The 24770-nt window shown below is 42.7% G+C and overlaps 19 non-coding genes across 19 annotated transcripts; all 19 read left to right on the forward strand.

The window, feature by feature from the left end:
• The first annotated feature begins 13959 nt into the window (after positions 1–13959).
• trnal-caa (transfer RNA leucine (anticodon CAA)) lies at positions 13960–14070 on the forward strand. The gene is made up of 2 exons: positions 13960–13997; positions 14025–14070. It is a non-coding gene; the product is annotated as a tRNA-Leu (tRNA).
• A 260-nt stretch (positions 14071–14330) lies between these two features.
• trnal-caa (transfer RNA leucine (anticodon CAA)) lies at positions 14331–14441 on the forward strand. The gene is made up of 2 exons: positions 14331–14368; positions 14396–14441. It is a non-coding gene; the product is annotated as a tRNA-Leu (tRNA).
• A 260-nt stretch (positions 14442–14701) lies between these two features.
• On the forward strand, positions 14702–14812 carry trnal-caa (transfer RNA leucine (anticodon CAA)). The gene is made up of 2 exons: positions 14702–14739; positions 14767–14812. It is a non-coding gene; the product is annotated as a tRNA-Leu (tRNA).
• Positions 14813–15072: 260 nt separating this feature from the next.
• Positions 15073–15183, forward strand: trnal-caa (transfer RNA leucine (anticodon CAA)). Its single transcript has 2 exons — positions 15073–15110; positions 15138–15183. It is a non-coding gene; the product is annotated as a tRNA-Leu (tRNA).
• Positions 15184–15439: 256 nt separating this feature from the next.
• trnal-caa (transfer RNA leucine (anticodon CAA)) lies at positions 15440–15550 on the forward strand. Its single transcript has 2 exons — positions 15440–15477; positions 15505–15550. It is a non-coding gene; the product is annotated as a tRNA-Leu (tRNA).
• A 253-nt stretch (positions 15551–15803) lies between these two features.
• On the forward strand, positions 15804–15914 carry trnal-caa (transfer RNA leucine (anticodon CAA)). Its single transcript has 2 exons — positions 15804–15841; positions 15869–15914. It is a non-coding gene; the product is annotated as a tRNA-Leu (tRNA).
• A 260-nt stretch (positions 15915–16174) lies between these two features.
• trnal-caa (transfer RNA leucine (anticodon CAA)) lies at positions 16175–16285 on the forward strand. Its single transcript has 2 exons — positions 16175–16212; positions 16240–16285. It is a non-coding gene; the product is annotated as a tRNA-Leu (tRNA).
• A 261-nt stretch (positions 16286–16546) lies between these two features.
• trnal-caa (transfer RNA leucine (anticodon CAA)) lies at positions 16547–16657 on the forward strand. Its single transcript has 2 exons — positions 16547–16584; positions 16612–16657. It is a non-coding gene; the product is annotated as a tRNA-Leu (tRNA).
• A 261-nt stretch (positions 16658–16918) lies between these two features.
• On the forward strand, positions 16919–17029 carry trnal-caa (transfer RNA leucine (anticodon CAA)). Its single transcript has 2 exons — positions 16919–16956; positions 16984–17029. It is a non-coding gene; the product is annotated as a tRNA-Leu (tRNA).
• A 261-nt stretch (positions 17030–17290) lies between these two features.
• On the forward strand, positions 17291–17401 carry trnal-caa (transfer RNA leucine (anticodon CAA)). Its single transcript has 2 exons — positions 17291–17328; positions 17356–17401. It is a non-coding gene; the product is annotated as a tRNA-Leu (tRNA).
• Positions 17402–17662: 261 nt separating this feature from the next.
• trnal-caa (transfer RNA leucine (anticodon CAA)) lies at positions 17663–17773 on the forward strand. The gene is made up of 2 exons: positions 17663–17700; positions 17728–17773. It is a non-coding gene; the product is annotated as a tRNA-Leu (tRNA).
• A 261-nt stretch (positions 17774–18034) lies between these two features.
• Positions 18035–18145, forward strand: trnal-caa (transfer RNA leucine (anticodon CAA)). Its single transcript has 2 exons — positions 18035–18072; positions 18100–18145. It is a non-coding gene; the product is annotated as a tRNA-Leu (tRNA).
• A 261-nt stretch (positions 18146–18406) lies between these two features.
• Positions 18407–18517, forward strand: trnal-caa (transfer RNA leucine (anticodon CAA)). Its single transcript has 2 exons — positions 18407–18444; positions 18472–18517. It is a non-coding gene; the product is annotated as a tRNA-Leu (tRNA).
• Positions 18518–18778: 261 nt separating this feature from the next.
• On the forward strand, positions 18779–18889 carry trnal-caa (transfer RNA leucine (anticodon CAA)). The gene is made up of 2 exons: positions 18779–18816; positions 18844–18889. It is a non-coding gene; the product is annotated as a tRNA-Leu (tRNA).
• Positions 18890–19150: 261 nt separating this feature from the next.
• Positions 19151–19261, forward strand: trnal-caa (transfer RNA leucine (anticodon CAA)). Its single transcript has 2 exons — positions 19151–19188; positions 19216–19261. It is a non-coding gene; the product is annotated as a tRNA-Leu (tRNA).
• A 261-nt stretch (positions 19262–19522) lies between these two features.
• On the forward strand, positions 19523–19633 carry trnal-caa (transfer RNA leucine (anticodon CAA)). Its single transcript has 2 exons — positions 19523–19560; positions 19588–19633. It is a non-coding gene; the product is annotated as a tRNA-Leu (tRNA).
• Positions 19634–19889: 256 nt separating this feature from the next.
• Positions 19890–20000, forward strand: trnal-caa (transfer RNA leucine (anticodon CAA)). Its single transcript has 2 exons — positions 19890–19927; positions 19955–20000. It is a non-coding gene; the product is annotated as a tRNA-Leu (tRNA).
• Positions 20001–20477: 477 nt separating this feature from the next.
• Positions 20478–20588, forward strand: trnal-caa (transfer RNA leucine (anticodon CAA)). The gene is made up of 2 exons: positions 20478–20515; positions 20543–20588. It is a non-coding gene; the product is annotated as a tRNA-Leu (tRNA).
• Positions 20589–20845: 257 nt separating this feature from the next.
• On the forward strand, positions 20846–20956 carry trnal-caa (transfer RNA leucine (anticodon CAA)). Its single transcript has 2 exons — positions 20846–20883; positions 20911–20956. It is a non-coding gene; the product is annotated as a tRNA-Leu (tRNA).
• Positions 20957–24770: the final 3814 nt, after the last annotated feature.

Genomic DNA, 24770 nt, shown 5'->3' on the forward strand with positions numbered 1-24770 from the left:
GCATGCAAGGTGCCACCTGCCCATCAGGACTAACAAACTATTCATACAACGACATCTTTGTTCCACCACTGACCCACAGTCGCCCCACAATATAATAATAAATATAGGCAGTTAGAACATGAATGCAAGAAAATGAATGCAAGCTCGGTTGAAAAATGTAAAAGTGAGAAACTGTAGACTAAAACTCTTCTAAACTGTAGATTGGTTGTTTAAAAACTTTTGCGAGGCACTAACTCTCTTACTGAAAACAAAATCTTTCAAATTGTGTTGAAGAAATCATACAAAAATGAAACTTGTACTATATGGTTTGATGAAGTTCATTTTGCCTCTGCACAGCCACACTACCTTATCTCTCGCTGTCTTTAATGATATTATTCCCCCTTTTTTAAAAGTATGCAATTAAGTCATGTGTTTTTTGTTTTGAGCGTTTCATATTACCATCTTTTGAATCTGTTGTAATTATCTCTCATTTGCCAGCCACCTTGTCAGTGTCTGTCTAATTGCCTTTAGTTGTATGTGGGAACAATTTTACACATCTATTCAGGGGCGTTGAGATGTACTTGTGTGTATCGGTCTGTGTATATTTCCTTCGATACATGTTAGATATTTTGAACGGAAGTAAGAATTATGGGTTATTTATCAGTGCAGTTTTGAGCACGCCTCGGTGCGTAAAGATAAGCGTTTGTGCGTGCACACGCGTGTGTGCACTGTTAGAGCGCGTGCATCATTGGAGACCGTCTTGGGCCACCGTCTTATATTTCATGGCATTGGCAGATAACTGATATACCCCCCCATCCCCCTTCTCTCCTGTCTCTTTCCATCTCTGGAAGAGCGGTGACAGCAGCAGGCAGAGGCAACGCCTTCACTTTTTCATTCATGGAGAGAGTATATTTCACGACTTGTCAAAGCCGTGTCACGGCTAATGACCAATATGTTGCTCTTTCAAACTAGTTCAAGTTGCACTCGTTTCATGTTCAGGATGCTAGATGTTAGAAAACTGAAGTTAAGTCCATTTCCGTCCAAAATTGAAATTGTTTGGATACTTTCTGATATCCATCAGCAGCGTGATGACCACTGTCATGACCACTTTGTGACATTTAACGGTCATGTTGACGGCATGTTAATACTGGAGTGGTCTAAATACACTCCTCACTGTCGTTCATAGGGGGGGACATAGTGAGAATGGCTCCGTTTTCTTTGACTTCACATGTGCAGCAGCTCTATCTGCTGGTTGTTATTCATAACTACCAGTAAGGTGTTCTGTATTATGTCATATTTTGCACTATAGTGGCATTGAGATGTTCATTGCACATTGATATTTATTTTATTCTATTTCATTATGCCTTGGTGTTTTATTGAGGTAGCATATTCTGCTTGTAAAGCACCAGTGTGTAGGATTCAGGGGGGCCTTAGGTGGTAAAAAAGTATGATATTCATAACTATGTTTTTGTTAGCAAACACCTGCAACTAATAATCTTTGTGATTTAATGAGCTGAGAACGAGGCCTTTAAATCTACACAGGCAGCGGGTCCTCTCCTCGGACTGGCCTTTTTTATTCTTCTTTTTTGCAATACTTTTTTATTACCCTGATAGTAAAGTAAGTAAAGTTTATTTATATTGCACAAGGTCACGGAGTGCTGTACAGGAGTCGAAAAAACATGAACTAACACAAAGTGAACATAACAGGGACCAAAACATTGCAACAGGTAAGAAAGCACAAATACATGATCCAAGAATGTGCAGTGAAATACACAATAAAAGCAATAATAAAGACATATGCTTGCAGATCATTTAAACGAGGTCTCAACCTGAACATGCTAACCGATGCACTGAAACGGAAACAAACGCAAGCTAAATCTGTTTTAGAGAAGAAGAAAAAACAACAAATCAGGAAGAGAACAATGAAATTGCTGCACACATTGTTCATAAAAAAAACATCCGAACAGCAGCTTTGAGTAAAACAAAAACAAAAGTGGCGATGATGAAGTCTGACATGAGTTTGGAGCAGGAGTCATATTGCCGGTCTTTGTCGTCCCCTCAGTGGCGATGAGATGGAAACGCTAAATCCAGCAGCATGGCCGCCGGCACCAATCAGCACTGACAGGAGTGTGTTGATCAGGTCATCGCTGACGGATGCGACACAAGCGGAAGTCGGCCTGCCGTATGCTCAAGAATGACGGGAAGTTACCTCGGATTACTATTGCAACAACACATCATCAGTAGGGAAAAACCAACCTGTCTTACGACAGTAGGAGAGGCCATACAACATGCATTAAATAGACAACCAAACATCTCACAGACGAATAAACACCAAGTTTTACTGTCAAGGATGCAGAAACACAAAAGAACTACGCAACAGCTTCCTTGAGGCGGATGGCGTGTGACCAACACTGATTCATACACTTTACAACCCCTCCACCAGGGGGAGGCATAGATTCAAGAGTCAGAACAATAACAAAGGTCCAGTTCATGTCTTACTTACTTTTAGGGCTTTAAAAAAAAAACATAAACAAGGGTTGAACAACAGTTGCCTCACAAAATTTTCAACTACTTGCCACATTATATTGAAGCCTCAACAGTGGAGAGGCGTGTTTATTTTAAGAGCACTTGACAGTTTAAACATGCCCCTGGCTGCAGCGAGCACAACACAAGACGCTTGTGAAAATGTTCATTATATTAGAGTTGACATGTATGAAGAGCAATTTTCCAAGATTTCAAAGTAGAAAAGTGGAGCAGCGGGGAGTCGCGGTGGCTCTCAACGGGCACGGTGGTCTGTTAGTACCATCCGTCTGTAACGGGCTTCATTTCACTTTATAGAAACATGATCCATGTCATACTTATGGATTCCTTCACCCTTCTAGTCGGAGGTCGGAAGCCCCAAGAGGTTATGGAAATCTGGTTTACAACCCCTCACTGTTTATTTTCCACTCGTAATCGAAAGCAGAGAGATTGTCTTTCCTTATTTGTCTGAGCAATTCTGCCTTTAGTTTTTTTTTTAAGTACAGTCTGTGTTTTTTGTAGTGTTTTTTTGGCTCCATATTGCCATGACTGTGTGAGCCCTCCAATGCAGAATGTACCATTAATTACTGTGTGTGTATATATATATATATATATATATATATATATATATATATATATATATATATATATATATGTGTGTGTGTGTGTGTGTGTGTGTGTGTGTGTGTGTGTGTGTGTGTGTGTGTGTGTGTATCACAAGCAGGGAACATCAGGTGAGGTGGCAATATGTTTTTATAGCTGTGTTGTGTAAGGTGATCTCTGTCAAAATTGCTTGTCTTTGTCACATTTGTTAGTTTTTGTAAAAAAAAAAAAAAAAAGAGGTATGACACGTACAACCACCTGCTAATACATGTGCTTGGCTGAGATCATGTCCACACAATGTTCGCCCACTGTAATCTGATAACCTTAAACACGTCAATGAGCGACACCGCCACACGAGGTGAAGTGTTCCATCGCGGGCGCCGTAGTTTATTTTGAGACACGCGTGCGCTGCCGCGAACGCTCCTTAAAGGTGCTAAATTCCAAATTCCGAGCAATTCAGGCATTGTCTCCATATGGCTCTCAACATGGCGCTGGTATAGCCGGCAGCAAACAGTGCTAACAGTGCTCTTTGCTTTGGCCATGACACTGTCCTATAACCTGCTCTGTCTTTACAGAGCTGTTTAGCTGTTTGCTAATTTAAAATGTTGCACCTTTAAACAGCCAAATGTTCTCCACAGCTGGAACTAGTACCCCCGCTAACAGACTTTTCCCTTTTTTTCGCGAGAAAACATGAAAGAATACTGTGTTCATGACCCAAAGTTTCTAAATCAGGTTAACATTTTGTGGAGATGTAAACACGGGCTCTGGTATTTGAGAATTTCAGTCTGCTTACACATCAATTATAGCTTCTTTAAAGAGCTGGAACAAGCTAATTAGAAGTTTTTATATGTCTTCTACAGGGTTATACCATTAAATAACACGATAAAAAAACTTTAAAAGGAAAGTGGATGTCAAAGGGACACTCCACATTCACGGATAGAGCCGTTTACTTCTTCATAAGAAGAAGTGCACTCTGGAAACAGTTATTTAATATAGTTTCTGGCTCTGAAAGCAGCTCTGTCAAGTTTAATTAAATAACTGCTGATCTCATCAGGGTTATCTCAGCTCGGGCTTAGAGGCTTAACTTTAAAAAATATATATATTTTTTACAGAAAGCCTTCCTGTCAAACTTGGAGTGTGGAGTTTTAAGAATGTGTAAACCATAAAACGAGGTATCTCAGCGTTAAGTTTTATCTTTTGCACTTCAAACTGAATGAAATATGAAATAATGTACAGGGTCCAACTCCATAATAATGTATTATTGGTGGATTGTTGCTGTTCCACATATATATATATATATATATATATATATATATATATATATATATATATATATATATATAATACAGTTTTAAAATAGGATAAATGCCAATGGTGTGTATTGCATGCCATGGGAGGGACATCAGGAACACAGGAGCTGATAATAAAGCTATCAGGGGAATATGGAAGATTTTGATGTATTTACCCTCAGTCATTTAAATGATGTACATAACATGAATTGCACAATCCCCATCGAGCGTTGGCCTTTGTATTCAGAATGGAGAATGAGGTCAGCACTCCCGTGCATACCCCAGGTCAGGCGTGATGGGCGGCGGTGAGGGTCTTGGTCCCTGCAGTGTTTCGTAAGCTGCTGCAGACAGGGCAGCTTTGGCACTTGCGTGACGATAAGCGCAGCGGTTGACAGCTGCGATAGATGTGTTTCCAGGGTCTCTGGCCTGCGTGGTGGAAACTATCACGCAAACTTGTAATGCTGCTATAAATAAATGTCCCCGTCCCCTGTTGCCAGCCACGCTATCATGATAGCCCTTGGCCAGTCAGTCTTTCTATGTTTCTGTCTCCACACCTGACGCTCTACTTCTGGCCCGTCCACCTGACTAGTCATTTGTTCATCTGCAGGCTTTCCGGTGTTACAATATTTTATGGTTTACAGAACGCCAACTTAATATATGTACATATATATATATATATATATATATATATATATATATATATATATATATATATATATATATATATATATATATATATCAGCAAAGAAAGTATCAGCAAAGAGATATCTGACTAAACGTGTGTCACTCTCCGATAGCTCATGTGTCTATGTGTCTAACTGGTGTACCTCTGGGTTTACCTTGGAGCACCTGTTGCTGGTCACACCAGCAGCTGCTGACCTTGTGATACTCCCCCTTTGCCCACTCTATCGCCCTGCCCCAGGCTGTCTCCATTCACACATACACACACAAACACACACACACTACTCTATTTCACCCACTCTTGCAACACCTCCTTGTGTCATTACAGCTACAGTGAGAACTGTCTTTGTTTATCGTGTGTGTGTGTGTGGGTGTGTGAAATGCACTGAAATTTGCAAAACAAATGTTATGGAAACAATTTTTGGGCGTTAAGCTTTTCAACTGAAAATTTATGTTTGAGTTTGCCCTGCTTAGAACCTGTTGACCTGCACTGACCTCATTTGACTCTTGTCAATTGATGCTCCCTTAGTGCACCGGAGGCATTCAATTTGAAAAGCTCGCTTTTCAGGTCTGCACGTGGGGTGCACGTCATAGCCCAATCCCAGGCTTCCGCCCACAGTCCAAAGACAGGCAGCTCAGGTTAATTAGACTCTAAATTACCCATATAGGTGTGAATGTGAGTGTGAATGGTTGTCTGTCTCTATATGAGGCTTGAGAAAAACTGGAGAACCCTGAACCCATGGCTTCACCCAATGTCAGCTGTGATCGGCTCCAGTCCCCCTTGATGCTAAATAGGATAAGCGGTTCGGAAAATGTAATGTAAACCTTCCTTTGAAATTACAAACACCCTTATGTTATGAATTAATTGTCACTGGGTTTTCACTCAAAGCTGCAAAGATTTCAACAAATTCTGATGCTTCATCAGTGTTTACGAGGATTTGATTGCTACTCTCATCCAGTACAAGTCCTTGATATAGTGGTTTCATATTCATGGTACATTTAAAAATGGAGGGCAAGATTGTAAGCCGAAATGCTGAAAGCTGTCTTATCAAGGTTACGTGTCTACGAACAAACAGACGGGTCCGTGAATCCACTTCACGCTCAGTGTGAAATATGCAAGCTTGCATTTCTATTGCGTCTTTGGTCCAACGCTTTGACAAAGTCCAGGCTCAACTCGTTGGGTTTATGACTTTTCGCTGGGTGACGCACTCACAACGATCCACTCCAGAACTCTGCTGCAAAAGTGTTCCACACATTAGGAATTGGGCATTGCTGTTAAATCTGTTCCAGAACCAACAGGATTTGCTTGCCATGTTCTTCATACCCTCTACTGTTGACTTCAACCATGGCTCGCACTGCAAAGCCCCACTTACCATGTGGTACAACTGCTTGTTTGTTGGGTAATTCTTGTTCTTCAGGTCATCATTTGACCTGTCTGGAAAAGTTTCTGCAATCCTCCGTAAAACTTTTGTCTTTTCTGATACTTGATAATGGCAGGTTTCCCTACATACTTATTTTTTTTAATGTGTCCTTTTGTCATAAAACTAAAGGGGAATGGCATGTGTGGTAGAGAGTCCTGCACTGTGAAGCACATTAAGCCAAACACAGAACTTCATGTGTTTCAGACCTCTCTGTTTATTTTTTCTGGTAATACAAACATGCTGTTTGTGGCCATGTATGTTTCTGAATAGGAATAGCTAACTGGCGATTTGCAAAAAGGGCATCTGTAGAGTGCCTCCTTGCATTAACGTACATGCTTGGGTATAGTTTAATTTTGTTGTCCTCATCTAATGTGTGCTGTCAGGTGGGAAGGCTGTGGCCTCTCGTTGTGGTGTGGAATCCTTTGTGTTAGCAGAGCTCAAAATGGCCTAACTGCATGGGAAAATGTTCTGCGCTGTCCCGGAGCTGCATGGTAGTGTCCACAGCCGAACCAAGTCCAAGTCCTTCCCTTTCTTACTTTGCGTTATTAGGCTGCTGACTCTTCTTGCATGCTCTTGATGTAGAGGTGATGCTCTTCGTACATGTGTCTTTTGGTTTGGCCTGCAGCAGCTGGGCTCCCCTGATGGGCTTTTGTTTCTGCCTCTCACAGTGAACACACAACAACACTTGCTATTCTTTTCTGTCCATTGAGCAATGCAACGTGTTTGGCAAAACAGTAGAATTTTGGCAATCAGCTGTCATTTCAGCCTCAACTTCAAGGAAATGGAGGCCACATATGGAGCCTGGGGGATTGGTAACTGTGATGCGTGGTTTGAATACTGTTTAGTTTTGGCCTGTATTCCTTGGGACATCAGAATCTATGGTTCATGTTTTTTGTGTGTCTCATATGAAAACCATAGTATCTCTTTGACACAATACATGTTTTCATTCACATGTTCAGGGAATTGGAAGTTTGGAAATGTCTTAAAAAAAAGAAATACAAATTGGAAGCCTTTTTAACTGCTTTGGAGCATTGATAATTTAGGTATTTAAGTTCCGATGACTCAGCAGTTCTAGGTCCACCATATTCTTTTAATTGGAGATCAATAACAAATACTTTATATCAGATGAATATTTTTGTAAATAATAATAAAACGGCTGCGTTTAGGATTATCCCATTGCAATCTGTTAGCTTTTGCTAGCAGATTGCAATGGTTCTAACCCTTTAATCACAACTCCAGAGCTGCCAACTTTTCAACAAACCTCGGAGTAAGATTTAGTCGACGGAGGGAGGAAGGAGGGGGGCGACGAAGACGACAAATACGCGCCGCCAAACAGCTGACAGCTGACAACCCGACTTAGAGAAGACCGGACCCGGCGCGACGGGGGCTCTTACCGTCCTGGCAGGACGGGGACTGTTTCTGTCCTGGACCCGGCGCGTTGTGGGTCGTTACCGGCACCTTCGGGCAAGCAGTCTTCGGGAGAAGCTGCCGGTGGTCGCTTCCCATTGATGAAATTTACTGCTTCATCCAAAACCGCCTTTAATTCCGCATGCAGGCATCGTCTTTGCTGCCAGTGTAAGCTTTTGTATGGTGTTTCCGGGGCTTTTATTTTGAAGGAGGAAAACAGAAGAAGAGGTGCAGAGAAATGTTGGTGGTGAAAAAGGGAAGACGTTAATAAAGAAGTTGTCGGCTTGGCTGACGAACGATCGTGTTATTATGTTTCACCAGTAAAAGAATAACACGAAAGTTAAATCATGAATATTTTTATATTAATTTCAAACCTTTCAAAATTGAAAATTAAAAACATTTTATTTATTTATAAATGACCTCTCACGGCCCACTTGCAGTACCTTCCCACTGGTGGGCCCACACTTTGTGGAATCGCTGGTCTAGGCCATGATGAACTCAAATCTATTATAAGTGGGAAGTTTGAATGATCCAATTTGCAATATTGTAAAAATAACAATCACTACTCTCCCTCCTGCTAGTGCAAGGAGGCTCATGTGACATGATTCTGCAAATTGTCTGGTTCGAGCATAAGGGGTCAAAGACTTTTAAACTCCGATATATGGGAACTAGTGCCGGGTTGGGGGGGGGCAAGGGGTTGTAGGGTGAGCTGTGGAGAAGCTCAAAGTGCTGGGGGTCAAGGTCACATTTCTACTCGCTGAACCACTGCGTTTCCTTTGGCTTTCTCTCTTTCCAAAAGAAAATGGGATTTTAGTTTTACTTCCAGTGTTCTCCTTTGACAGGAGATGAACATTGTAGCAGCAGGCATTGCTTTTCTTAACACACCAAATACCCGATAGATGCCACGTGGGACTGGAGATGAGGATCACTCAGCTGGATTCATTGTTGACTCAAATGTAATATTGTACTAAAATACTATTAAAACAACACAATTTCAATGACTTTTAAATGAAGAGCGTTTCTCAGAAACAACCTTGTATCACATGGTATGCAGTCATACGTGTGTGTGTGGTTTATTTCTACACACTGTCACTGTAAATCTCAGAGGCTGAAGCAGTTGCTCCACCTAACACACGAGCAGGTGTGGGGGACACCGGCTCATATTCCTCACATGTCACCCCGAGTGTCATTTCACTCTGTATTACCAATGCAGCTTTAAACACCGCCACTGTTATCATTACAATTACCGTGAGCAGCTCCCAGTTAGTGTGACTATTGCTATTTGTGTTCTTTGATTCATTTCTTTAATCAAAATTAATACTGTTTTCACATGTGGTTTACATGTGAAAACAGTATTAAACTAAAGTACAAGGAGACATTGGCAGTTGCAGAAGCAGTGTACAATGTACTGTACATGTGTATAAGATCGAGGCTAACGTGTAATACTATTAACATGACTCTAATATTGGATTTGCACTGTTTCTACAGTGCACTGTTTCTCAAGTCTTTTGAACCAGAAGTATCTCAGTGGCAGCCATGATAAGAGGTGGTTGAATTTCTTCTCATCTTCTTTACGTTACATGTCATTTAGCTGACGCCTTTATTCAAAGCGACTTACAATAAGTGCATTCAACCGTGAATACAGAGAACAACAAGAATCAGGAAAGTACAAATTCTTTAATAAAGTCAAACTACAATGTGCTATCAGTAAGGGGCATTTAAGTACTACTAAAGTGCTACTAATGCACTACCTTCCTTATTCAAGGTGTAGTCGAAAAATATGTGTTCTTCATTATTTGCTGTTCATGAAAACAAAGGGTTAATATAAACACGTCTTCAGACCTTCTATAAACGTTATATTTCTTCATACCATGGCGAAGGCATTATGCCCGCCTCACTCGGTTTTACGGGATACTTCTGCATTGCTGCTGATAACGTTACTACTAGGCCTCCTATTAGTGCTCCTTAGAAAGAAAAAGAAAGGTTTACTGTCGGGCCTGGATGACACTTGGCAGCTAGTGGAAGTTCAAAAAGCCTGAAAGACAGCGGAGCTTCAACATAATGAATGGAGCAGACTCTTTTACTCCTCCCGTAGAGCAGGCGGCCTGCTGTGAGGAAAGGGAAGCAGGCCAGAGACCAGGATAGATTGTAAAAGAGAGCGGAGGAGTAAAAAAAAAACACACACACCTCTCCAACCAACCCTCTGTGACTCTGCTGCCACGAAGGCCCAACAAAACAACAGAGTGCATATAGTTTTTGCATCTTTATGTTGTTGGGATGCCAGAGCTTCATATTTAACAACGCGTGCTTCCCGCACTCTGATGCTGCTGGATGCGTTCGTAATAGTTCTCTCTTCCACATCATGTTGGTTTTCTTGTGCCAGAGCCCAATTTAATAAATCAAGGACGATAAGTAATTATATTTGATATGGCTTGTTTGTTCATTTGTTTCCTTCACAGTTGGTTTCATCTGCTCAGAAAGCAGATGAAACCAACTGGCAGCATGACATCGCCTGTCCTGAGAGAGTGAGGAATGATGTCTTTGTTAGTGTGCAACCTTGGCTGAGGCTTGGCTTCTAGTTTGGAGCGCTCCTTCTTTTGAGTCCATGCGTTAAGTACACAAAATGGCGTAAAAGAACATAATTGAACCGTTTTCATTTTGTGACTCAGACTCTGGAACACCATTAAAGTGTGTATGTGAGAGAAAGAGAGAGTGGTATTTATTTAGTATATGAGAGAGAACCCACTTCTTCTCTAGGCCAAGTAGCAGCCAGCGTGCCAGGAGGACCCTTGGGCGAGTAATATTGTGCATGCAGCCATTGATGACTCACAGATGGTAAAACCAGATCTAAAGAGCAGATAATTAATAAAACACTTCAATCATGCGCCGCAATGGCATGTGTTTTATCAGTCGTATACTGCATTGACCAGTATACATTTGCTCATAATAAAGGGTATACTAATACAATGTGGAACTCAAACAATGCATGCTTTTGATATATACTGTATGATTATGATTTTGGGTGAAGAAGTTTCAAATATATTCAACATTGATTAGGTTACATTTAGAATTTGTTTGTTGTATGATTCGGTTCAAACAAATTCCTTCAAAAACTAGGAGTGACGGGAAACTTTAAAAACTTATAAAAACCGTGATGTGGAACAGACCCACCCTCAAAGCAACACCAAGTGCTATTGACAGCAGGTTATGGTCACACACGACTATGCACACCCATCACTTAACAGTCCCAACCAGCCGCGTTTAAAGTCACACGGCTTCACGTGCAGCCATCGGTCGTTATGGTTAAAGTTCATGCGCTCGGTTTTGCAAACCACGGATACGCAAGGTGGCCTTGGTTAGGGTCACAAGTGGTTTTGTATGCCGATTGGGAACCATGGTTAACTTCACAAGTGGTTTTGTACACCAATTGGGAGCCAAGGTCAGGGTTCACACAACCTGACATTCGGCTCACTTCAACAAACCAACCTATTCTGGTTGTAAAATAAGTCTGAACCGATGTGGTTAAGATGCTTAAAAAAAACCATTTAATTGTCCAGTGTCTGCCAGGATCTTTTAAGTTTGTACATTTTTCAAGTTAGTAGATTTCACATAATTCACTCTACAAACAAGTTTCAACTGTGACTGTTCATCTGCTTTTGTCATTTGCCCAGCACATCAAAGTAATTCTTTCACTGCTTTAGGTGTCAAATGTGACACTTGATGGAGCGTTTTACTTACAGAACACACGCACTTACACACACACATAGTCCAACCACGTCCAACGTTAACCAGGAAATGTTGGACGACAATGACAGTTTTCTGGAAAACACATTTTCTGACCAGCCGTGCATCTTCTCGCATAATTCTGCCAGAGAAGTTCATTGTGACGAGCGTCTTCGTAAGTGTGTGAATGACCGAGTTACAACACTTATTGGTTCCAAGCAGAGCCTCGTGGTCTTCCGCCAAGTACAGCCTAATCAGTGGGATAACTGCCTTGAGGCGTCAGCAGTGGGTAATACAGTCAACGTTCTCTCTAACTGTCATGCAGCGCCAGATAAGTGAGCGTAAATACACAAACACACAGGCACGGTGTGTGTGTCTTCTCTCTCTTTCTCGCTGCTGGATTCTTAGCATGTGGTAGTGTTTAAAAACTCTGTGTTCAGGACAAAACTCAGGCACACTTTTTCTATGTATATACGTGTGTGTGTGTGTGTGTGTGTGTGTGTGTGTGTCTACCTCTCTCTCTCTCTCTCTCTCTCTCTCTCTCTTGGATGCCCTACACCGACGAAATCTTTACAAGGTCTCGATTTCTGTACATTCCTGTGCAACAGAGAAAGCAGATATACCATGGGAGGTACCGCTCCATAACAAACACCATCCCGGGCCTCAATATTGAAAGCGCCGCTCCCAGTTAAATGTCATACCAACCCAGATGCAAGAACCGCCTGCAAGGCCAGCAAATACTCGCATAAACTAACTGAGTTCAATAAATGTGGAAAGTCAAAGTCTTTAAAACTTTTCTTTCTGTGCGCCAGTGTGTGTCAAAAAACACTTGAGGGGTTTGATACAGTGAGTTCAGAATTGTGTTTGGCCTCTGCATTGATAATTCGCTTTCCATGGCCTCAGTCTTCTTTCATTGTCTGAAGGGGATTTTGAAAATGGATGGTGAAATTCTCTTTTTAAACCCTGAATAAACGACTAAGATCATCCTATAATGCAGTGCAAAAAGTCACATGAATGCAACCGTCACAAAACCGTCATGTTTTGTGCTCACTACAGTAAATCATTGAGGGCCTAGTTACACCAGCGATGCCCTTTTCCCCATACAAATATGCCAGCGTGGTTTGACTCTTGGCTATCTTCTGGGCCCGTCATGTGAAAAAATACTTTTTTCTTTATTTGGGGGAGTTCTTCTGGGGGGCGAGGGTCATAAATCACGGCGGCGTGATTCACATGATAATGTCAATTTAAAAAATATCATTATAATATGTAAATGATGAGCTTCAGCAGTCTTCATCTTTGCAGAACCAGAAGTTGCTCTTCATATCTGTGACAGCTGGCTTTAAGAGCACATTTTGAGTTGCCCATCAGTGACACGACAGACCTTTTCTGCATCTGTTGTACATTGTCCTTTCTTTTGAAGCATGAGGATTGGATGTTTGGTCTTTAGATACCGCTTTAGCTTTGAAGCCTTTAGTGCTACGTTAGCAAGCAAGGCTAGTGGTAGCACGGACAGTGTTATCGAGGCTAGTGTTATCGCGGCGAGCGTTAGACCACACTCCATACACTGAGCTCAGAGCTCTGCATGGTCACCTCCGTTCACAAAGCCATACTCCGTGGATTTTGTAGTCACGCTTAATCATTTTGGTTTCTTCTGTGCTGGTGATCAGTGGCTAAAAAAGATTGAATGAAAGCATGGAACGGGACCTTTTAAAATAGTTGAAGAGTGGACATAGAATATATTCAGCAATGGTCCTGTTTTGTCTTGCTTTACTTTAAAAATCCAAAACAGGTCACTATGCAGGTTTCATCCATTTTTTTGGCAAAACAATTATCACATGATGGGGCTCAAACTTGCCAACTGTTGTTTTGTTGTACCAAGCCCAGATAGTTGCGACAGCAGAGCATAAGGATGCAGGAGGACATAAAACCAGGAAAGGATTTGAAGTAGAGCTGTCAGGATGGCCAAGTGGTCTAATCCCTCAGACTAAAGACTAGACTCCTTCCTCAGCAAAGAGACTTATGGTCTCCAATTGAAACTGTGGGTTCAAATCCCACTTCTAATAGACAATATTAGCTGCAGGTTTCCTCCCTACATTTTGGCAAAACATATATCTCAAGATGGGGATCAAACTCACAACTCTTCTTTTATTGAATCAGGTCCAGCTAGTTAAGACAGCAGAGCATAAGGATACTGTAGGACATTCACTTAAATTACCTTCCGACTCTCGTTGACAGGGAGGTATGATGATATTTTCACAGCGCAGACAATTGCAAATAGGGCAAAGCATGATGTTACACTTAAGTCATTGACCCAGGACAGAAACTGCTCTTCAGCTGTCAGGATGGCCGAGTGGTCTAAGGCGCCAGACTCAAGACTTGACTCCTTCCTCAGCGAAGAGGCTTCTGGTCTCCAATTGGAGGCGTGGGTTCAAATCCCATTTCTGACAGACAATTTTATCCCTGTTTTTTGGCAAAACAGACATCTCAAGATGGGAATCAAACTCACAACTGTTCTTTTGTTTTTCCAGGCCCAGCTCGTTGAGCCAGCAGAGAATGAGGATACAGGAGGAGATCCACTAAAATTACGTGCCGACCCTCTGTTACATAAAGGGACAACGACATTTTCATTTCGCGGACAATCGCAAACAACTCAATGCATGATGTTACACTTAAGTCATTGAACCAGGAAAGAAATTGACCTACACCTGTCAGAATGGCCGAGTGGTCTAAGGCGCCAGACTCAAGACTTGACTCCTTCCTCACCAAAGAGGCTTCTGGTCTCCAATGGGAGGCGTGGGTTCAAATCCCACTTCTGACAGACAATTTTATCCCTGTTTTTTGGCAAAACAGACATCTCAAGATGGGAATCAAACTCACAACTGTTCTTCTGTTTTTCCAGGCACAGCTCGTTTAGCCAGCAGAGCATGAGGATACAGGAGGAGATCCACTAAAATTACGTGCTGACCCTCGTTGACAGGGAGGTATGATGATATTTTCATAGCGCAGACAATCTCAAATAGGGCAAAGCATGATGTTACACTTAAGTCATTGACCTAGGACAGAAACTGCTCTTCAGCTGTCAGGATGGCCGAGTGGTCTAAGGCGCCAGACTCAAGACTTGACTCCTTCCTCAGCAAAGAGGCTTCTGGTCTCCAATTGGAGGCGTGGGTTCAAATCCCGCTTCTGATAGAGAACTTTATCCCTGTTTTTTGGCAAAACAGATATCTCAAGATTCGGATCAAACTCACAACTGTTCTTTTGATTTTCCAGGCCCAGCTTGTTGAGCCAGCAGAGCATGAGGATAGAGGAGGACATCCACTAAAATTACGTGCTGACCCTCGTTGACAGGGAGGTATGATGATATTTTCATAGCGCAGACAATCTCAAATAGGGCAAAGCATGATGTTACACTTAAGTCATTGACCCAGGACAGAAACTGCTCTTCAGCTGTCAGGATGGCCGAGTGGTCTAAGGCGCCAGACTCAAGACTTGACTCCTTCCTCAGCAAAGAGGCTTCTGGTCTCCAATTGGAGACGTGGGTTCAAATCCCGCTTCTGACAGACAATTTTATCCCTGTTTTTTGGCAAAACAGATATCTCAAGATTCGGATCAAACTCACAACTGTTCTTTTGTTTTTCCAGGCCCAGCTCGTTGAGCCAGCAGAGAATGAGGCTACAGGAGGAGATCCACTAAAATTACGTGCCAACCCTCTCTTACATAAAGGGACAACGACATTTTCATTACGCGGACAATCGCAAACAAGGCAATGATGTTAGACTTAAGTCATTGAACCAGGAAAGAAATTGCCCTTCACCTGTCAGGATGGCTGAGTGGTCTAAGGCGCCAGACTCAAGACTTGACTCCTTCGTCAGCAGAGAGGCTTCTAGTCTCCAATTGGAGGCGTGGGTTCAAATCCCGCTTCTGACAGACAATTTTATCCCTGTTTTTTGGCAAAAAAGATATCTCAAGATTCGGATCAAACTCACAACTGTTGTTTTGATTTTCCAGGCCCAGCTCGTTGAGCCAGCAGAGAATGAGGATACAGTAGGAGATCCACTAAAATTACGTGCCGACCCTCTCTTACATAAAGGGACGACATTTTCATTACGCGGACAATCGCAAACAAGGCAATGATGTTAGACTTAAGTCATTGAACCAGGAAAGAAATTGCCCTTCACCTGTCAGGATGGCCGAGTGGTCTAAGGCGCCAGACTCAAGACTTGACTCCTTCCTCAGCAAAGAGGCTTCTGGTCTCCAATTGGGGGCGTCGGTTCAAATCCCACTTTTGACAGAGAACTTTATCCCTGTTTTTTGGCAAAACAGATATCTCAAGATTCGGATCAAACTCACAACTGTTCTTTTGATTTTCCAGGCCCAGCTTGTTGAGCCAGCAGAGCATGAGGATAGAGGAGGACATCCACTAAAATTACGTGCTGACCCTCGTTGACAGGGAGGTATGATGATATTTTCATAGCGCAGACAATCTCAAATAGGGCAGAGCATGATGTTACACTTAAGTCATTGACCCAGGACAGAAACTGCTCTTCAGCTGTCAGGATGGCCGAGTGGTCTAAGGCGCCAGACTCAAGACTTGACTCCTTCCTCAGCAAAGAGGCTTCTGGTCTCCAATTGGAGGCGTGGGTTCAAATCCCACTTCTGACAGAGAACTATATCCCTGTTTTTTTGGCAAATCAGATATCTCAAGATTCGCATCAAACTCACAACTGTTCTTTTGATTTTCCAGGCCCAGCTTGTTGAGCCAGCAGAGAATGAGGATAGAGGAGGACATCCACTAAAATTACGTGCTGACCCTCGTTGACAGGGAGGTATGATGATATTTTCATAGCGCAGACAATCTCAAACAGGGCAAAGCATGATGTTACACTTAAGTCATTGACCCAGGACAGAAACTGCTCTTCAGCTGTCAGGATGGCCGAGTGGTCTAAGGCGCCAGACTCAAGACTTGACTCCTTCCTCAGCAAAGAGGCTTCTGGTCTCCAATTGGAGGCGTGGGTTCAAATCCCACTTCTGACAGACAATTTTATTCCTGTTTTTTGGCAAAAAAGATATCTCAAGCATTAGGATCAATCTCACAACTGTTGTTTTGATTTTCCAGGCCCAGCTTGTTGAGCCAGCAGAGCATGAGGATAGAGGAGGACATCCACTAAAATTACGTGCTGACCCTCGTTGACAGGGAGGTATGATGATATTTTCATAGCGCAGACAATCTCAAATAGGGCAAAGCATGATGTTACACTTAAGTCATTGACCCAGGACAGAAACTGCTCTTCAGCTGTCAGGATGGCCGAGTGGTCTAAGGCGCCAGACTCAAGACTTGACTCCTTCCTCAGCAAAGAGGCTTCTGGTCTCCAATTGGAGGCGTGGGTTCAAATCCCACTTCTGACAGAGAACTATATCCCTGTTTTTTTGGCAAATCAGATATCTCAAGATTCGCATCAAACTCACAACTGTTCTTTTGATTTTCCAGGCCCAGCTTGTTGAGCCAGCAGAGAATGAGGATAGAGGAGGACATCCACTAAAATTACGTGCTGACCCTCGTTGACAGGGAGGTATGATGATATTTTCATAGCGCAGACAATCTCAAACAGGGCAAAGCATGATGTTACACTTAAGTCATTGACCCAGGACAGAAACTGCTCTTCAGCTGTCAGGATGGCCGAGTGGTCTAAGGCGCCAGACTCAAGACTTGACTCCTTCCTCAGCAAAGAGGCTTCTGGTCTCCAATTGGAGGCGTGGGTTCAAATCCCACTTCCGACAGACAATTTTATTCCTGTTTTTTGGCAAAAAAGATATCTCAAGCATTAGGATCGATCTCACAACTGTTGTTTTGATTTTCCAGGCCCAGCTTGTTGAGCCAGCAGAGCATGAGGATAGAGGAGGACATCCACTAAAATTACGTGCTGACCCTCGTTGACAGGGAGGTATGATGATATTTTCATAGCGCAGACAATCTCAAATAGGGCAAAGCATGATGTTACACTTAAGTCATTGACCCAGGACAGAAACTGCTCTTCAGCTGTCAGGATGGCCGAGTGGTCTAAGGCGCCAGACTCAAGACTTGACTCCTTCCTCAGCAAAGAGGCTTCTGGTCTCCAATTGGAGGCGTGGGTTCAAATCCCACTTCTGACAGAGAACTATATCCCTGTTTTTTTGGCAAATCAGATATCTCAAGATTCGCATCAAACTCACAACTGTTCTTTTGATTTTCCAGGCCCAGCTTGTTGAGCCAGCAGAGAATGAGGATAGAGGAGGACATCCACTAAAATTACGTGCTGACCCTCGTTGACAGGGAGGTATGATGATATTTTCATAGCGCAGACAATCTCAAACAGGGCAAAGCATGATGTTACACTTAAGTCATTGACCCAGGACAGAAACTGCTCTTCAGCTGTCAGGATGGCCGAGTGGTCTAAGGCGCCAGACTCAAGACTTGACTCCTTCCTCAGCAAAGAGGCTTCTGGTCTCCAATTGGAGGCGTGGGTTCAAATCCCGCTTCTGACAGACAATTTTATCCCTGTTTTTTGGCAAAAAAGATATCTCAAGCATTAGGATCGATCTCACAACTGTTGTTTTGATTTTCCAGGCCCAGCTTGTTGAGCCAGCAGAGCATGAGGATAGAGGAGGACATCCACTAAAATTACGTGCTGACCCTCGTTGACAGGGAGGTATGATGATATTTTCATAGCGCAGACAATCTCAAATAGGGCAAAGCATGATGTTACACTTAAGTCATTGACCCAGGACAGAAACTGCTCTTCAGCTGTCAGGATGGCCGAGTGGTCTAAGGCGCCAGACTCAAGACTTGACTCCTTCCTCAGCAAAGAGGCTTCTGGTCTCCAATTGGAGGCGTGGGTTCAAATCCCACTTCTGACAGAGAACTATATCCCTGTTTTTTTGGCAAATCAGATATCTCAAGATTCGCATCAAACTCACAACTGTTCTTTTGATTTTCCAGGCCCAGCTTGTTGAGCCAGCAGAGAATGAGGATAGAGGAGGACATCCACTAAAATTACGTGCTGACCCTCGTTGACAGGGAGGTATGATGATATTTTCATAGCGCAGACAATCTCAAACAGGGCAAAGCATGATGTTACACTTAAGTCATTGACCCAGGACAGAAACTGCTCTTCAGCTGTCAGGATGGCCGAGTGGTCTAAGGCGCCAGACTCAAGACTTGACTCCTTCCACAGCAAAGAGGCTTCTGGTCTCCAATTGGAGGCGTGGGTTCAAATCCCGCTTCTGACAGACAATTTTATCCCTGTTTTTTGGCAAAAAAGATATCTCAAGCATTAGGATCGATCTCACAACTGTTGTTTTGATTTTCCAGGCCCAGCTTGTTGAGCCAGCAGAGCATCAGGATAGAGGAGGACATCCACTAAAATTACGTGCTGACCCTCGTTGACAGGGAGGTATGATGATATTTTCATAGCGCAGACAATCTCAAATAGGGCAAAGCATGATGTTACACTTAAGTCATTGACCCAGGACAGAAACTGCTCTTCAGCTGTCAGGATGGCCGAGTGGTCTAAGGCGCCAGACTCAAGACTTGACTCCTTCCTCAGCAAAGAGGCTTCTGGTCTCCAATTGGAGGCGTGGGTTCAAATCCCACTTCTGATAGAGAACTATATCCCTGTTTTTTTGGCAAATCAGATATCTCAAGATTCGCATCAAACTCACAACTGTTCTTTTGATTTTCCAGGCCCAGCTTGTTGAGCCAGCAGAGAATGAGGATAGAGGAGGACATCCACTAAAATTACGTGCTGACCCTCGTTGACAGGGAGGTATGATGATATTTTCATAGCGCAGACAATCTCAAACAGGGCAAAGCATGATGTTACACTTAAGTCATTGACCCAGGACAGAAACTGCTCTTCAGCTGTCAGGATGGCCGAGTGGTCTAAGGCGCCAGACTCAAGACTTGACTCCTTCCTCAGCAAAGAGGCTTCTGGTCTCCAATTGGAGGCGTGGGTTCAAATCCCGCTTCTGACAGACAATTTTATCCCTGTTTTTTGGCAAAACAGATATCTCAAGATTCGGATCAAACTCACAACTGTTCTTTTGTTTTTCCAGGCCCAGCTCGTTGAGCCAGCAGAGAATGAGGCTACAGGAGGAGATCCACTAAAATTACGTGCCAACCCTCTCTTACATAAAGGGACAACGACATTTTCATTACGCGGACAATCGCAAACATGGCAATGATGTTAGACTTAAGTCATTTGACCAGGAAAGAAATTGCCCTTCACCTGTCAGGATGGCCGAGTGGTCTAAGGCGCCAGACTCAAGACTTGACTCCTTCCTCAGCAAAGAGGCTTCTGGTCTCCAATTGGAGGCGTGGGTTCAAATCCCACTTCTGACAGACAATTTTATTCCTGTTTTTTGGCAAAAAAGATATCTCAAGCATTAGGATCGATCTCACAACTGTTGTTTTGATTTTCCAGGCCCAGCTTGTTGAGCCAGCAGAGCATGAGGATACAGGAGGACATCCACTAAAATTACGTGCTGACCCTCGTTGACAGGGAGGCATGATGATATTTTCAAAGCGCAGACAATCGCAAATAGGGCAAAGCATGATGTTACACTTAAGTCATCCCTGTTTTTTGGCAAAAAAGATATCTCAAGATTCGGATCAAACTCACAACTGTTGTTTTGATTTTCCAGGCCCAGCTCGTTGAGCCAGCAGAGAATGAGGCTACAGGAGGAGATCCACTAAAATTACGTGCCAACCCTCTCTTACATAAAGGGACAACGACATTTTCATTACGCGGACAATCGCAAACAAGGCAATGATGTTAGACTTAAGTCATTGAACCAGGAAAGAAATTGCCCTTCACCTGTCAGGATGGCCGAGTGGTCTAAGGCGCCAGACTCAAGACTTGACACCTTCCTCAGCAAAGAGGCTTCTGGTCTCCAATTGGAGGTGTGGGTTCAAATCCCGCTTCTGACAGACAATTTTATCCCTGTTTTTTGGCAAAAAAGATATCTCAAGATTCGGATCAAACTCACAACTGTTGTTTTGATTTTCCAGGCCCAGCTTGTTGAGCCAGCAGAGAATGAGGATACAGGAGGAGATCCACTAAAATTACGTGCCGACCCTCTCTTACATAAAGGGACGACATTTTCATTACGCAGACAATCGCAAACAAGGCAATGCATGATGTTAGACTTAAGTCATTGAACCAGGAAAGAAATTGCCCTTCACCTGTCAGGATGGCCGAGTGGTCTAAGGCGCCAGACTCAAGACTTGACTCCTTCCTCAGCAAAGAGGCTTCTGGTCTCCAATTGGAGGCGTGGGTTCAAATCCCACTTTTGACAGAGAACTTTATCCCTGTTTTTTGGCAAAACAGATATCTCAAGATTCGGATCAAACTCACAACTGTTCTTTTGATTTTCCAGGCCCAGCTTTTTGAGCCAGCAGAGCATGAGGATAGAGGAGGACATCCACTAAAATTACGTGCTGACCCTCGTTGACAGGGAGGTATGATATTTTCATAGCGCAGACAATCTCAAATAGGGCAAAGCATGATGTTACACTTAAGTCATTGACCTAGGACAGAAACTGCTCTTCAGCTGTCAGGATGGCCGAGTGGTCTAAGGCGCCAGACTCAAGACTATGGTCAGGGCACAAGCTAAAAATGCTTCTGCTCGCTGCGGTTAACAGAAGCTAACATAACAGTATTTACAGTCTTACAAACCCATAACAGAGATTTAACACTACTAGACGTACTATGTTCACTTCAAGATAGTTAACGGGGATCGTGACAATATTTTATTACGCACTGTTCAGTCTCATAGAGACCCTGAAGCCGTCGTTAGCTGCATAGCTGTGTTGTACTGACCTCGCTAACCTAATCTGAACTTCACTAGACATGAATATGAAAAGCATCTACATAAATTTTAGATTTATATTATCATTACTTTAAATATCCGATCCATGTCACCTTCCAAAATGTTTACATAAGTCTGGAAAAATTGGAAAAGCAAGGAATGGATTGTACGTATAATCAAGGTTTGCCGTGACTACCGACTCTCTTTTTGCAGAGGGGAATTAGCTGAAATGGTAGAGTGCTTGCTTAGCATGTGGTAGCTAGTGAGATCGATGCCCACATTCTTCAAAGGATGGCAACATTGTTTTCCCCCCAAGCCTTGTTGAATTGAAAAACTCTTACCTAACAACTGAATAGTGGGCATAGAGGATATTCAGCAATATTCCTTTTTAGTCTACATATAGACTGCCGATACGTTAAAAATCCGATCCAAGTCACTTTCCAAACTGTTTACATAGGTCTGGAAAGTATGAAAAAGCAATGAATGGACGGTACGTATAAACGACGTACGCCGAGACTACCGGCACTCATTCTCCAGAGGGGAATTAGCTCAAATGGTAGAGTGTTCGCTTAGCATGCGCGATGTAGGGGGATGGATGCCCACATTCTCCAATGGACTTTTGTTTGTTCTGTGCATTTGATCAGTGGCTGAAGAAGATTGAATGAAACCACGCAATAGCACTTTCTCCACCGGTTAAACAGCACATGGAAACTGTGTCGTCCCCCCAACCCCCGATACTTGTTGAATGGAAACACTCTTATTTACCAACTGAATAGTGGACAAGGAAGATTTTCAGCATATTTCTGTTTTGTCTACATGCAGACTGTCTTTACTGTTAGCATTTACAATTATTGGAAGCCTGGTGTTAGCTCCAGAAGAATTCAGTTCCACAACTTCTCTTTTTCTTGTAATTTATTTCCTTGATCACAGGTAAAGTACAAAGCTCTGCAGTTGCAAAGGCAGGTAGTTGACTGAGACAAGGATGGGATCTGAACCGATGTGTGCCGAGCACAATGGAATTGCAGTCCATCGCCTTAACCACTCAGCCACTTCGTCATGCACAGCATGGCTTTACATTACAACTCCAATCAAAGTCACCTTCCAAAGTGTTTACATAGGTCTGGAAAGTTTGGAAAAGCAAGGAATGGATGGTACGGATGGCAGCTTTTAGCTCCCTTTTAATCAGACCTGATTTCCTCCAAAAGCCAAAGCCTAAGAGGGAACAACCGGCTACTTTACCCAGAGCCCAAAACCCTTAACACTCCTTTAACATTCACTGCTCTACTTTAAAACAAGATATCTTTACTTACTCCATTAATTTGTTTTCTGTTTGTTTCTATCATGTCACTGAAGTCATTTATGTTGTTTATCTTGTATGTAAATTCTGAATTCAGGGTTTGAAAGAGGAGGATGAGATTGCCTATCTGTTCTAGTAAACTCATATACGCGGCACTGCAGCAATTACTCACACACACACAAACAAAAAATGTTCGAGTGAATGGGGCGAGTGTATGGCCCGGACCAAGGGGCTCAGCCAGCACGACGGGGAGACGGCAAGATAATGGCTGCCAGGGAAAAAGGGAAAAGAGAGGTGAGTAAGAATGAGATGTGCATCTGTTTATGTGTCACACAAACAGATGCTAGTTCTCCACATCTTATTTTTTTTTAGTACCTGAAAGATCTTTTTGTCTGAGACCACAAGGAGCCCCACGTTGATATCTGTGGTGGGATTTGTACCAACACACAAAGCGCTGCTGTGTGTCTGGCAGGGTTTCTGGCTATTTGTGTAATGTCAAAGTCGCTGTATCTGATTTGGCCAACGGAGGAGGAAATTAAGCCCAATTACAGATGTAAGATCGGGCAGGCCATCCTAAGCAAGCCATGTGTTTACAGAATAAGCTGTATGCAAATGGACGCATGTGATTATCAGTGTTTGCAATATATTGAGACGCAATTTACAGAAAAAATATCAGAGCACATTCACGGAGGCCTTTTTTTGGGCAAGGGGAAAATAAATCGGCTACTGCAGGACAAACGTGAGTCGAAACAGAATTGCAAACACGCTCCAGTTAAGAGCTCCACCGGTGGCATATAAATGCTCCTGTGTACGTAAAAACAGCTTCAGGTTGAGAACTTTAGTTTCCAGGTCCCTGCGTGCTTCAGGAGCCGGTGCCAGCAGCAGTAATAACGAATCGGCCCATATTTGTCGGTCGACCGCAGCGCTGAGTGGAGAGTGCTTGGCAGAGCCTGCTGGAAATATTACGGAGGTCACAGGGTCAAATCTCAGGGTTAATGAGGAGCTTCTATGATGGGGCACACAAAATCTGAAAGGCGTTTACTGCACCGATAAACCTTTTTTTTTCCCTAAAGCTACGATGAGAACTTTATGTTTGTGTTGATTTTGGCGATCACTCTGAACAAAAAGCAGTAGTGTTTCCGAGCACCAGTTTCACTTTAAAAAACGGCAAATTTTAATACCGCAGGGGTCTGACAATCAGCCCTGCTCAGTACTTCTGGTTCTATTGTGCCCCACAATAGAACCAGCCTTTCCACCTTTACTCCAACACATATGTATATTTTAGCGCTGAATGCACCAACAAAATTAATTGGAGACAGTCATTTTTAATTACAGATGCCCACTGTTTTGAAAATATAATGCAATTGCTCAAGGAGAGAAAAAAACAACAAACCTGCTGTATTCGGTTTTGTTGCAAAGGGGTTCCAGCATTTAAGATGTGCAGAACAGACTTTGGCAATATTATTATCAAACCTTCTGCCAATGTGCCAAATTCCTTAATGACATTTTCCCTTACCCGCCTTTTCATTGTGTACAACTTGTTCAACTGCTACAATCATGACTGTTGCAAACAGCTGCTGACGTCAAACAAATACAAATTATTATATCAATATCATTCTCTTGCATTCACACTAATTACATGTATTTCAGGTTGTCATATAGGCAGACAGGTGTGTGTTTGTGTGTAGATAATTTATGGTTCCAATCTTACATATATATTATATATATATATATATTATATATTATATATATATATATATATATATATATATATATATATATATATATATATATATATATATATACACACACACACACACACACACACTTATTTTGGGGAAAGAGACTGAATGTTTAACTTGGCTTTGGTCACACAAGTGTATTCCAATTTAATGATTTGATTCTATTATCCAGTGACAAACGACCCTTTTCATCTTTGCAAAAGACACAAGGGTATGTATGGAAGGAAAAATGTCAGAGTGGCATGGCAATGATGTAAAATGA

The sequence above is a fragment of the Clinocottus analis genome, unplaced genomic scaffold (assembly GCF_023055335.1).
Source record: "Clinocottus analis isolate CAN_PGR_092001 unplaced genomic scaffold, fCliAna1.0.p SCAF_4, whole genome shotgun sequence".
In the NCBI taxonomy this organism is placed as follows: Eukaryota; Metazoa; Chordata; class Actinopteri; order Perciformes; family Cottidae; genus Clinocottus; species Clinocottus analis.